Consider the following 6,000-nt stretch of genomic DNA (forward strand, 5'->3'; position numbering starts at 1 on the left):
GGGTGTTCCCCTCCCCAACCACCCCCATACCCCCCCCCCCAATTCCCTTACACTGGAGGTCCAATCTTGGCAGGCCCAAGGGCTTCTCCTTCGATTGGTGCCCAACAAGGCCATGCCCATAGCAGGAATCTTTCCTAAAATGAATTCTCTTATGGCCTCACCTTATAAGAGTGAATATGTCACAGATTATATATTATAATCCAAAGCAGACAATCTCAAGAAGATCCCCTGCTAGTTAATAGCTTATCCTATTCTGTCTCCTGACACTTTAAGACATCTATCCAGGATCTTCTGACTTTTAAAGTCTCTGTTGAGACATCAGGTTGACCAGACCTCTTGGGAGTCAGGTGGAGTTGTGTGTCTTGCCTAGGAGGCAGGCGGGGATGTGGGGTTGTGGTGCATGGTATGTTGATCCAGTACTACTACAGGTATAGGTATAGACCAGAAGGAAGATGTAATTCTGACAGGGGCAGGAAGAGAAGAACGCTGCTAGGGTTGCTGGAGTCTCAGCAGGCAGGAGTATTGGGGGTGCCTACCTATGTGTGTCAGATTAGAGCAGGCCTCTTGGAAGGTACGCAGGGCTATTGGGTGGGGTGAGATACACTGATCTGAAACTGCTGTAGGTATAGGTGAAGACTGGAAGCAATTTCATTTTATTTTTTATTTTTTTCCTTTTTTTTTATTATTAACTTGAGTATTTCTTATATACATTTCGAGTGTTATTCCCTTTCCCAGTTTCCGGGCAAACATCCCCCTCCCCCCTCCCCTTTCTTATCGGTGTTCCCCTCCCCACCCTCCCCCCATTGTCCCCCTCCCCCCAACAGTCTAGTTCACTGGGGGTTCAGTCTTAGCAGGACCCAGGGCTTTAAGATAAGGAAGAATGATTAGTTGGCCATGCAGTAGGTTCTACCTTCATAAAACATTAAAAGGTATTTATTTATTTACTTGGATGATGATTTGTGAGCTTCCTGTTTGACCATATAATTAACAATTTTTTGCTCATGTTTCAATCCGAATCCATAAAGACTTTTGGTAGTATTTTATTGAGAATTCTAAATTGAGTTTTTCTTCAGAAAACTTTCTTTTAGATATCTGTGTCCAATATACACAAGTGTCAGTGTCCAAAGTTACAAAAGTGTATGTGTAGAGGAATGAAAACAGGAGAAAATAACTCAGATTCCTAGCATCGGAGTGGGTATTTAAGATTCTTAATGATTAAGAAAAGATAATTTTTTAAAAATTAATATTGTAAAGTTTGCAAAAAATAACATTTAGAGATTTTTATATTATTATAGGAACAAAGAAAAATCAAATTTTAAATCATTTATCTGTACTTATTGCATATTAAAAAGAGTAAAAGCATATTTGAATAGAACCTGCAAAAATAAACTTTTTTGGAGAACTCTATGGAAAAGTAAAGAGGGCATACACTGACTGGGGATATTGATTATTTTGTCAGGAGTATATTGACAGTACATTAGAACTTTCATCTACGTATGAATCCTAGTTCTTTCACCCTCTGCTTTTACTAGGCTCAGCTCAGATGAACCATTTCACCTTATGATGAGTTGCTTCTGTGTTTTTCTAGTTTTATTTATTGGAGGATATGGCCAATTTTTGCTCCCTGGGGTCTGGCTTAGGTATACAGTGTCAGGATATCTTATACAAAAAAATGTTAGTTCTTTATTAGGAAGTAGAAACAAGAAACTTCTCAAAATATGTGCAATTCTTGGTGGCAAATTACATGGACTTGTTCAGCTTTGGCTTACATGAACTCCACTGTGCTTCTTTTCTCACCATGTTTTGAGTTTCACAAGACCTCCTATATCTTTGTATGTAGTTATTAGTAACAGACCTGCTTCTGCTGCCTTCTGTGAACTTTGGTATTTGGGCTGAGATAGTATTGTTAGGATGGGATGTGTTGCCTTCTCATCTGGCAAGCTTAGCAACATACTATTTCTCTTTCATTGTTAATATCACTTTGGTGTGGTGTTCAAGTATGGCCCTTGGTTCTGAATCTGTAAAAGTCCCCACAACCACCACCATAATACACCATTTTACCTGTGGTAGTTTGAATATGCTTGGCCCAGGGTAAGTGGCACTATTAAGCATTGTGGTATTGTTGGAGGTGTGTCACTCTATAAGCAGGCTTTGGGGGGCTCCTATGCTCAAGCTCTACCCACTGTGCAATTCACATTTTGGCTGGCTGCAGAAGAGTCTTCTACTGCCTTTAGGTCAAGACATAGAACTCTCGGCTCCTCTAGCACCATGTCTGACTGAATATTACCATGCTTCCTGCTTTGATATTAATGAACTGAACATCTATAACTGTAAATTGGCCCCAAGTAAATGTTTGCCTTTATAATAATTGTTTTGGCAATGGTATCTCTTCAATCAATGTAAACCCTAAGACATTATTCTTCCCATTTCATTTCTCAACTTTCTTCTCTGATAATTCTCCATTACGATCTAGCTACTTAAGTGTCAGTGTGTTGTATTTCATATGTCTTGAGCTATATATAGTAAATGTGAATACAATTTGTCTTAAATTATCTAATTTGCATGTGTCTCATTAGGACCTCTAATATAACAATTGTTTGTGTAAATGGCTCTTTAAGTATTATGTTATCTGTACTGTGGCTAGTATGGCATTTTGAGAGACATTTAACTAGACAGATATCTTCAGATTAAATGATATCAATATGAAGGCATAATTATTAAAGACAATTTGCTATGGAAAACACAAATGATAAAGAAAATCAGCATCATAATTTGCATAGCAATAGTATTAATTTTCCAATCAAAAGACATAGGCAGATTGAATGGCTCCAGAAGCCTAATACATTTTTTTTCCTCTGAAAGAAACACATCTTAAACTTAGAGCTAGGTAATGCCTTAGAGTAAAAGGATGGGCAAAAATACTCCAGCCAAGCACACATCTGTTGTACTCCACTAATAAGATTGTAGTCTACCATGATTGGATAGCTTTCCCGAGTTTAGTGCAAATGGAGGACTCCTTTCTCTTAGAGAAGCTTCCTCTTTTCTGCCTAATAGGGGCAGCCAGACCCCTATTTTATACTTGATAAATGTCATATAGTCCTTGGCAAAATTACAGGTTCAACTTTCTCTCTGCAGATAAGAACCTGCTCAGGAAGCACCTGGAATATTTGGATTGCCTATCCATGCAAATTAGACATTCTCAGTATGTTAAGCTCCAGCCTAAAAATCCCTTCCTATTGTCCAAGGTTTATTTAGTCTTTGTTTACCCCAAATAAAGAGCACAAGCTGTGTCACTGAATATCATCTAGGAGTGCTGTCTCATTGAATATCTTCTAGGAGAGCTATAACATTAAAATCCTCGGAAAAAACTTTTTTTTCTCTCAGCACTCACAGATGACCTAAGATTCTGCTGAACTGCTTGGTCCAAGATCTGCTTCATCTTCTCTCATTGGTATGGAACAGTCCCTGGACACCCCAAGGGATGAAGCACAACACAGAATCACACACATCACTATCTTAATATCTTATAAAATTGACTTCAAATTAAAACTAACCAGGCTAGATAAAGAGGGACTCTTTACTTTAATCAAGATAACAGTTAACAAAGATGATGTTACTATTGGAAAAATATATACATCAAAATCGAGGGTGCCCAATTTCATTTTAAAAATGTACTACTGAATTTAAAGACATGTCTTTTCATCAATCCATTAATAGTAGGTGCTTTTAAAAATCTCACATTCTCCAAAAATCAGGTCATCTGGACAAAAATTAAACAAAGAAAAATCAGAATTATTTGACAGCATACATTAAATGGACTTAACTATGTATCTACAAAATATTCCACACAAATAATACTGAAGACACAGTTTATTCTACATCAGAGGAAGCTTTTCTAAAATAGAGCATATTTTGGGATACAAAACTATTATTTACAACTCCAAAAATACTGAAATCACTCTTTCTGTATTATTATTAACCACAGTGCAACAACACATAATATTGAGAACAAACAGATGAACAAAACAAAACAAAAATACACAAACTCATGAAGGTTAAAACAACTTAATATTGAGTGATGAGTATGTCAAACAAGAAATCAAGAAAGAAGTAAAATTTTCTGGAACTAAGTGGAAATGAAAACATAACACAACAAAAATTATGGAACATATTGATTGCAGTCCTCTGAGAAAATTTTACTTAGACGTGTCTAGATTTAAAATTCAGAAAAAGTTATACAAACTTAATAATGCAACTCAAAAATTAGAAAACCAAGTATAGACCAAACTCAAATCCAGATAATAGCAATAAATTAAAAAAACATTGGAGCAAAATCTATTGAATTGAGACAAAGAAAACAACACAAAGAATCAATGAAACTAAGAGCTGATTCCTTGAATAGTTTAAGATCTTAGTTAATTGTCTGGTAGTATTCTGCTGTGATTCCAAGTAGCCCAGGTCTTTTATTTATTTGTTTTTTTTAATAAAAGGCTTTTTATTACTATTTCTATCTTCTTATGGGTCTGCTTAGGTTCCTTCATGGCTTAATTTTTGTGGTTTGGTTAAATCTAGAAATCTATCCATTTCTTTTATATTTACAGTTTAGTATAATACATAAAATATTTCATTGTTATTCTGAATTTCTCTGGTGTCTGTTGTAAGAATATAGGGCTAGCACTACCTAAGGACTATACATGGACTGACCCTGGACTCTGACCTCATAGGTAGCAATGAATATTCTAGTAAGATCACCAGTGGAAGGGGAAGCCCTTGGTCCTGCTAAGACTGAACCCCCAGTGAACTAGATTGTTGGGGGGAGGGCGGCAATGGGGGGAGGATGGGGAGGGGAAAACCCATAAAGAAAGGGAGGGGGAGGGATTAGGGGGATGTTTGCCCGGAAACTGGGAAAGGGAATAACACTCGAAATGTATATAAGAAATACTCAAGTTAATAAAAACAAAACAAAACAAACAAACAAACAAAAAAAACAAAAAAAAAAGAATATAGGGCTAGGAGGAACATATATTAGGGTAATAAAAACTATATATGAGAACCCTATAGCCAAAATCATCATAACTCGCACTGAAGTCAGAAACAAGACAGGAATAAAACTACTTGGTCATCAAAATCTTTTTGATGCATATCTGCATGCTGTTCATAAGCATTTTACTGAACCTCTTTGTTTTGAGTCTAAGTCATCAGGAATATTATCCTATAGTTTTCTCACTTGTGCTTTTGGTGGTGCTGGTTGTTTCCTTGCAAGGTTTTGGTGTTACTGGTATTAGAATCATTCTGGCTACATAAAAGGAGAGAGACAACCCCTGACATGATTAATGATATTCTGCTATCTTGTAGACAGGACCCTAGTATAACTGTCTCCTGAGAGGCTTCATCTAGCAGCAGATGGAAACAAATGCAGAGACCAACAGCCAAACATCAGGCAGAGCTCAGGGAGTTTTGTGGAAGAGTGGAGGCAGGATTGAGTGAGCTGGAGAGGACAAGGACACAAGAAGACCTACAGAGTCAACTAATCTGGGCCCATGGCAGTTCACAGAGACTAAACTACCAATCAAAGAGTATTCAGGGGTTGGATCTAGAACCCCTACACGCTTGTAGCAGATGTATAGCTTGGCCTTCATGTAGTGTGGGGGTTGGAGGCTGTCTCTGATTCTGCTGTCTGCCATTGGATACTCTTCTGCTACCTGGACTGCCTAGTTGGGCCTCAGTGGTAGAGGATATGCTTAGTTGTTCTCGGAATAGATGTCACAGAGTGGGGTGGCATGCAAGGGATGGCTTCCCCTTCTCTTAAGAGAAGGAGAAAGATAATGAGGGGAGGGATTTGTAAGGGCAGGACTGGGAATAGAGGGAGGAGGGATGTCTGGATTGGTATATAAAGTGAATAAAAAAGTAAATTATGGAAGGAAAAAATATATGTATATATATATGTAAAAATATATGTATATATATGTACATATATAAATATATGTATATATGTAAAAA

The sequence above is a fragment of the Rattus norvegicus genome, chromosome 3, assembly GCF_021556685.1.
Source record: "Rattus norvegicus strain SHRSP/BbbUtx chromosome 3, alternate assembly SHRSP_T2T, whole genome shotgun sequence".
Lineage (NCBI taxonomy): Eukaryota > Metazoa > Chordata > Mammalia > Rodentia > Muridae > Rattus > Rattus norvegicus.